General features: G+C 43.1%; 1 non-coding gene across 1 annotated transcript; it reads left to right on the forward strand.

Annotated features, from left to right (window-relative positions):
- The first annotated feature begins 6,300 nt into the window (after positions 1–6,300).
- trnar-ucu (transfer RNA arginine (anticodon UCU)) lies at positions 6,301–6,392 on the forward strand. Its single transcript is given in 2 exon segments — positions 6,301–6,337; positions 6,357–6,392. It is a non-coding gene; the product is annotated as a tRNA-Arg (tRNA).
- Positions 6,393–8,654: the final 2,262 nt, after the last annotated feature.

The following is an 8,654-nucleotide window of genomic DNA, read 5'->3' on the forward strand; positions in this document are numbered from 1 at the left end:
AAGGAATTCATGGAAGTCACTTTCCTGGATCATGTTACATGCACATATGGCTTCAAAGAATGTGAAAGCAAAGAATATTTGGGAGTTAACAATACCATGGATGAAGAGAACAGTACTATGATTTCTGTATTGGGTTGGTTGTATTGGAAATTCATACCAAATTTTAGCAGTGTGGTTGCTCCACTGACTGACGTATTGAAGAAGTGCAGAAACTTTCAGTGTACGGCAGACTGTCAGATGTAATTTGACAATCTGAATACTGTGTAAACCACTGCCCTAGTATTAGCCATACCTAATTATGGAAAACTATTCAATGTGGCTTTCTGTGTGAGTGATGTTGATCTTGTTGCTGTACTCTTCCGAGAAGACAACAAGAAGACAGAAAGGTTGATTGAGTATTTTGTTCCAGAAAATTGAATACACATTGAATACAACCGAAATATTGCACGATTGAGAAGGAATACTTGTGCTTCACACTGGCGTTACAACATTTCAACATGTATATTGCAAGCAACGTAACTGAAAGAATTGTAGACACTGATCACAACCCATTTTGGAATAGATTAAGCACAACATTTCCAGATTGTTTAGATGGTGCACATTATTGAACCCATTCCACTTGAAAAATCTACACGTCGCAGAATGAGAAAGCGTAATTGTTTATCCATTGTCGTGGCTTGAATGAAGAATAAACAGAGGCGTCCAGTGGCAGGAATAAACAGACTGAAATAGAATGTATTAGTGCATGCCTGCATGCTTTAGAGTCAATGTAATGCATATGTATTGTAACGCACAAATACACTAAGATGATGGCTTTAAAAATGAAACAAGTTATGGTTCATTTTCTTTCAGGGGACTGGGGACCTGTGCTGGTGATGTCACTTTCAGAAATTATTTTTCACTGGTTTTTTTGTTAAGAGAGTTTGTAAAGGCAGAGTTGTCGAAATTACTACTGGAGAGGGTGCACGTCAACAGTCAGATGTGGCCTTTAGATTTTTTGAAAGTTATTTGTAACAAGGGAAGGGACGTGGCCAGTTCTCAACGTTCAGTTTATTCAGTTTTTCTGGTTGTAGCAGGCAAAAGCTCTTTGGATCCCAGAAGAGTTGGAACTTCAGTAAACCAATTCCTAGCTGCCATATTTTTCTGAAATCTCTTTTGATGTTCTTTCCTCCCGGATTGGGGAATTGCACATAAGAATCTCTGTCTGCACTTACCTTTTTGCCAAGGGGTGTGCCTATGATAATTTTCGTAATTGGAACAGTTAATTAGTAATGGGTACTCTATCTGCTATTTGGTTAAAATTTCCGATACTTAAGTAATTCTAACTTACTCTTTGTTTTATTTTTGTTTTGACCATAATGCTAAAATAAATTGGGATTTGCTTAACGCTGAGTCCTTTGACCAATCAATACTCCTGGAACATTCACACTGTTTCTAAATTTAAAATAAGAAAAGCTAGGGTCCTGGCTACCTTCTTAAAATGACTTGAGGGGGTCTGGTTTGGTCAGTAACGGTAAAAGCCTTGGGATTCTCCTTTACCTTGTTTGCTAATGTGTTCTGATTACTCCTTTTAACCCTTTTAATTCCTTGGTTAAACTTTTTTCTACTTCCTGTGTATACTCCAAGGGCTTCATCAGTTCCGATCCTTGCAGGCCTTACTTACGCTTCCTTTACTCTTTTTGTCCAAGGTTAACCTAACTTGTCACACCTACCCTACTTTTTCGCTAGAACGTTGCTCTCCTGACCTTTTAAGAATTGCTGTTTGAAGGATTCCTATATCTTCAATGTGGATTTCGCCTCAACTAGCTGCCTCCAATCAAATTTCTCCAGTTGCATCAATTTATCAACGTCAACCCGAGGATTGCTGTTATCCCTGTTCATGTGTACATTAAAACTCATGGTATTATGTTCAGTACTCCTGAAATGCTCTCCCACTGAAACTTCACTCAGCTGGCTGGCTGCATTTCCCAAATCTCCATCCAATATAACTCGTCCCCTCTTTGGAATGTTTGCGTACTGTGTCAAGAATCCCTCCTGAATGGTCCTGACAAATTCTGCTGCATCCAAGCCTCGTGCACAAAGTGAGTCCAGGTCAATATAGGGGAAGTAATAATCACGCACCACAACAAGCCTGCTGGTTTTCACATCTTTCCAACAGTCGTCTACATATTCTCTCCTTCATCCCTTCCCTCCACAACCCCGATTGCTGGGTGGTCTGCAGTATGCACCCAGCATTGTGATTTCATGTTTCCCATTCCTGAGTTCTACCCATTTCCTTTATGGGTTCTCTATCCTTCCTCGGCACAAGTGTGAGACACCTCTTGGAAAGAGATGGAGCTCCCCTCCCTCTGTTAGATCCCTACTATCACACCAGAAACTTCTAAATCGTGAGACATTAAGCTGCCAGTCTTTTAAATCTTTCAGATTCCAGAATCACAAAAATGCAAAAAATTCAAAATGCTAATCAAAGCTAGGAAGTATTTATTTTTCAAAATAATCGATTAGTTGCAAAGAGTTAGAACCATAGATTCTGAATAGTGTGGAAGTTGGCCATTTGATCTATCGATCCACTTCAACCCACCGAAGGGTATCCTGCGCAGACACAGCTAATTGCTATAACCAAGGATTTCACATTGCTAATCCATATAACCTGAACAAAAGACAATTCTGAGTGGCCAATAGACATAACCTGCATATCGTTGGGCTGCGGAAGTAAACTGGAGCACCCGGACGTAACCCAATGCGAACACATGAAGAATGTGCAAAATCAACACAGACAATCATTTGAGGATGGAATTCAACATCGTCCACGGGCGCTCTGAGGCCGTGCTAACCCAATGTTAGAGTCAATTACAGTTAAGACTGTGAAAGTTTAAGTTTTAGCATCAAATTCTTCGAAAAAACTGGAATCTACCTCTTTCGTTGCTGCCCCGTGCTGCGTAGTATTTTTCCTTTTACAGGCAATAGTACCTGGGTAAATGAAGTTCATGAATACTGGCCGAGTAGCCGGCAAGTCTTAAAGACACTCTTTCCTCGACAACACCGAAACGATGACGTCAAGTGAAATTTAGCTCTCCCTTTTTCTCTCAGTGAGTGGAAATTCAACAGCATTCAAACATGTTGCAAACAGGTTGTGCTGCTAACGGAAACCAAAATGTATATCAAACTGACTAGCAGAAAAATTAATGATTGTTTCTGTAGATAAAAGACAAAAGATCAAGAAAAAAAGAACTGTGGAAATGTCACCTCATTTCCAATCTGTCATGTATGCTCTGATTATGCGAATATAATCCTTATAGCTTTTGTTATGAAGTTTGAGGCATGGACTCTACTGTTAAGAGGGACTGAAAGCTGGCAAGCCTATTGTGTGACTGACTGCAAGCACAGAATGTCCTGGATAATTTGAAGATGTAACATTTGAGATGTAGCTCAGGTACTGAGTTGTGACACAACAACTCGAATTGAGTCAATCATTTTAAATCATGCCCCAAGATACTAAAATCCAATCGAATTGGAATTTGACCATTTTGGCGGAATTAAACCAGTCTGATGATCGGATGTTTCAGGGGATAAAAGTCAGGCATTTTGACCATTTAGCCAGAGAGGCAAAGAGCACCAATACAGACTGATTGCAAACCCGCTCTCTGAAAGGTTCCTTTATCATTTAACAACCTGTGAAGCAGAATTTCGAAGAAAAGAAGACAGGAAGAGAGAACGAGAATATCGACAGATGACTGGTTTTGAAACTTAATTTTTTAAGCTTAATCTGGGGATTAATCAGTATATTATTGTAGAGTGGGAGGTAGATAAATCGTTCGGGAAACCACCCACGCCCTCCACCTCCTCCATGATTTTCACTTCCCCGGTCCCCAACGCCTTATGTTCATCATGGACATCCAGTCTATGTACACCTCTATCTCCCATCACGTAGGACTCAAAGCCCTCCGCTTCTTCCATTGACGCTGTATCAATCAGTACCCTTCCACCGACACCCTCCTTCGACTGACTGAACTGTTCGTCACCCTGAACAACTTCTCTTTCCAATCCTGCCACTTCCTCCAAACCAAGAGTAGCCATGGGCACCATCATGGGCCCCAGCTATGCCTGCCTCTTTGTAGGATATGTAGAACAGTCCATCATCCACAGCGACACTGGCACCACCCCCACCTTTTCATCCGCTACATTGATGACTGTACCGGCGCTGCCTCGTGCTCCCAGAAGGAGGTTGAACAGTTCATCCACTTTACCAACACCTTCCACCCCGACCTCAAATTAACCTGGACCGTCTCAGACTCCTCCCTCCTCTTCCTAGACCTGTCCATTTCTATCTTGGACGACTGAATCAACACGGATACTTACTATAAACCGACCAACTCCCACAGCTTCCTCGACTACACCTCCTCCCACCCTGCCCCCTGTAAAAACGCCATCCCATATTCCCAATTCCTTCGTCTCTGCCGCATCTGCTCCCAGGAGGACCAGTTCCCATACCGTCCAAGCCAGATGGCCTCCTTCTTGAAAGACCGCAATTTCCCACCAGACGTGATCGACGATATTCTCCACCGCATCTCCTCCACTTCCCGCTCCTCCGCCCTTGAGCCCCACCCCACCAATCGCCACCAGGACAGAACCCCACTGGTCCTCGCCTACCACCCGACAAACCTCCATGCACATCGTAACATTCGTCGTCATTTCCACCACCTCCAAACTGACCCCACCACCAGGGATATTTCTCCCTCCCCTCCCCTATCAATGTTCCAAAAAGACCACTCCCTCCGTGACTCCCTCATCAGGTCCACACCCCCCGCCAAACCAACCTCCACTCCCGGCACCTTCCCCTGAAACCGCAAGAAATGCAAATCTTGCGCCTACACCTCCCCTCTTACTTCCCTGCAAGGCCCCAAGGGATCCTTCCATATCTGCCACAAATTCAACTGCACCTCCACACACATCATTTACTGCATCTGCTGCACCCAATGAGGCCTCCTCTATATTGGGGAGACAGGCCGCCTCCTTGCAGAACATTTCAGTGAACACCTCTGGGACACCCGGACCAAACAACCCTACCACCCCGTGGATCAACACTTCAACTCCCCCTCACACTCCACCAAGGACATACAGGTCCTTGGACTCCTCCATCTCCAGACCATATCAGCACGACGGTTGGAGGAAGAGCGCCTCATCTTCCACCTAGGAACCCTCCAACCACAAGGGATGAACTCAGATTTCTCCAGTTTCCTCATTTCCCCTCTCCCCATCTTGTCTCAGTCAAATCCCTCGGACTCAGCACCGCCTTCCCACCCTGCAATCTTCTTCCTGACCTCTCTGCCCCCACCCCCACTCTGGCCTATCACCCTCACCTTGACCTCCTTCCATCTATTGCATTTCCAACGCCCCTCCCCCAAGTCCCTCCTCCCTACCTTTTATCTTCGCCTGCTGGACACATTTTCCTCATTCCTGAAGAAGGGCTGATGCCCGAAACGTCGATTCTCCTGCTCCTTGGATGCTGCCTGACCTGCTGCGCTTTTTCAGCAACACATTTTCAGCTCTGATCTCCAGCATCTGCAGTCCTCACTTTCCCCTAGATAAATCGTTAAGACAAGATAGGTTTAATAGTGAAGTTAGTTGCAGTTTAATTTTCTCTTTTTAGAGTTAAAGAATGAAGTGTTTTATATTTAATTAGTAGAATTTGGGTAGTTCTTTGTCACTCATATTTTAACAGATTACGAGGCGAGGTTAGGTTTACTGTGTGTCTCATTTAAATTAGCAGAATTGCTTACCCCGTACCAGTTTGGGGGCTCAGGTCCGTGATTTGGCCAGGTTTCGACAGATTCAGGCTGAGATTTGAACAAATTCTGCAGATTTAAGCATTTACTGCCAAGCGTTCCAGATCTTTAAATAAAATGTAATTGAGAGAATTTGTTTAATTTATGTTACTTGTGATGGGTGAACTAAAGAGAAAAAAAAAGTTCTGAAAATTGTGAATGAGGTTCTGCGGTTTGAAGATGATTTGCACATTTGCCAAGGAAGTTTCGAAAGGAAGAAAAATGCCTTACTTTTCGAATTATCAAATAGGTCAGAATTAGGATTAACCAAGGACAAAAGTAAACTGAAATTTTAAGGGAATTACTGTTGGGTCGGCGAAAGAGACAAGTGCAGTCGATTTAGAAAAGAAAATCTTAAATTACAATTGTTGAAAATGAAGGTAGAAAGTAAACAAAGAGAGAAAGAGGAAAGAGAGGGAAAGAGAAAGAGAAAGTGAGAGAGAGGGAAGCAAGAGAAAGAGAGGAAAGAGAAGGAGGCTCTGTGGCGCAATGGATAGCGCGTTGGAGTTCTAGTCTCAGCCTGGTGAAGACATCCAAAGGTTGTGGGTTCGAGTCCCACCAGAGTCGGGTTTAAAGCTGCATTCTGGGGGGGTGCGGGGCTCTTTTTCATCGTGGGCCGAAGGGCCTGTTCTGTGCTGTATTGTTCTAGATCGAAGGTTCTTAGCTGAGCAAAGAGAGAGAGAGAAATGAAAGATACATTTTGAGAGAGTTTGAGCTTCAGAAATTGCGCCTTGTTCGGTAATTCCAATTAAGAGTATGGAGATGAAGTGAGATATACAAGTATGTTTAGCACTGCCAAGTTTGGATGAGACGGATGTTGAAGCCTTCTTTATTTCATTTGAAAAATTAGCAAGGCAGATGGAGTGGTCGAGGACTTGTGGGTAATGCTAGTTCAAACTAAACTGACAAGCAGATCTCGTGAGGTATTTGCAGCGCTGTTAAATGAGGGGTCAAGAGAAATATTGATGACGTCAATCGAGCTATTTTAAGAGCTTATGAATTAGTAACAGAAGCGTATCGACAGTGTTTCAGAACATAAAGAAGGAACCAGATCAGACATATTTTGCGTTCGAAAGAATTAAACATAGCAATTGTGATAGATGGGTATGGGCCTTAAAAGAGATAAGATCGTTGAGGATCTGAGAGAGTTTATTCTGCTGGAGGAGTTCAAAACGTCAGCAACAGCGATGATAAGAATTCATGTGGATGAACAGAAAATTGAGTAAGTGAGAGGAGCAACAGCGATGGCAGATGAATGCGCGTTTGTGCATAAGACAAATTTCTGGCAGGAATTTTATCCTGTGAGGGGAGGAAGTTAGGAGATGGGGCGAACCTACAACACCAAACAAACAGTAGAGAACACGGGTAAGTGTTTATGGCAGGTTAAAAAAAGTACAATAGGGTGATTTGCCTCAGCTGTTTCCATTGTGGTAAATTGGGGCATGTTCATTCACTGTGTTGATCGTTAAAGAAAAATACTTTGGGAAACGATATGGTAAAAGATGCTCAGCCAGTGGCATCAGTGAAATTAATAAAGGAGAGTCGAGGAGCTGCAGGAGACTGCACAGCCGAGGCAGAAGCTGAGTGTGTAGTTGGTACACAATCGCTTTAAAAAAATTGCATCTGTGGGTAAATTTCACTCAGAAAGAACAGGGAGAAAAGGGCAGAAGTTATAATTTTGAGAGATACAGGATCCATCCAGTTTCAAACAGTAAGCAATGAAGGAATTTCCACTCCATCTGACCTGTTAAATGAGAGAGTGGTAGTTTGTAGGATAGATGGACAGAAGTTAAACGTTCCCCTATATAAGATCAGGTTGGACTGACAATTCAAGACTGGGGAACGAACAGTGGAAGTGATTCAAAGAATGTTAGTTCAACGAATCCAGTTTGTTCTTGGGAATGATTTAGCAGGTTCTAAGATGGTAGCGACATTTCTTGGTATGGAGAAGCCCAAGGAAGAAAAGAAAATTGATGAGTACAAAAAAAGTCCTGGTATTTTCCGGACTGTGCAGTTAAAAAAAAACAAGATCCCACTGTCATAAGTCACAGCACAAAACAAAAACTAAAGAGAAAGATAAAGGAGTTGAGGTTCAGTTAGTGGACATCCCGTTTGATGTAACGGTGCAGCAAAAACCTGAACAGGCAGAGGATCAGAGAGCAGTGCTTACTCCTGAAAAGCTGATGAACTTGCGACAGAAAGACAAGACATTAAAAGATATGTATGTTGAGGTGTGCTCAGAAAAGGACGAGGAGAGGGGGCTTAATTGAGGTATACAAGATAATGAGAGGCACAGATAGAGTCGATAGCCAGAGACTATTTCCCAGGACAGAAATGACTAACATGAAGGGTCATAGTTTTAAGCTGGTTGGAGGAAAGTATAGATGGGATGTCAGAGGCAGGTTTTTTTACATAGAGAGTTGTGAGAGCATGGAATGCGTTGCCAGCAGCAGTTGTGGAGGCAGGGTCATTGGGGACATTTAAGAGACTCCTGGACGTGCATATGGTCACAGACATTTGAGGGTGCATACATGAGGATCAGTGTTCGGCACAACATCGTGGGCTGAAGGGCCTGTTCTGTGCTGTACTGTTCAATGTTCTATATTCTGAAAGGAGGCAGACAGTATTCCTGGGTATTCGTATTTGAAAGATAGAATCGTCAGATTAAAGTGAGATCACGGCAGTTTAGTGCACGGGGGAAATGGGCCAAAATGCACCAGCTTGTGTTGCCGGTAGCATACAAGCAAGAAGTGTTATGGGAGCACATATACTTCCTGTAGGAGGTCACCGAGGTGTACAGAAGACTTAGACTAAGGTTCAAAAATATTC

Source organism: Chiloscyllium punctatum, chromosome 28, assembly GCF_047496795.1.
Source record: "Chiloscyllium punctatum isolate Juve2018m chromosome 28, sChiPun1.3, whole genome shotgun sequence".
In the NCBI taxonomy this organism is placed as follows: domain Eukaryota; kingdom Metazoa; phylum Chordata; class Chondrichthyes; order Orectolobiformes; family Hemiscylliidae; genus Chiloscyllium; species Chiloscyllium punctatum.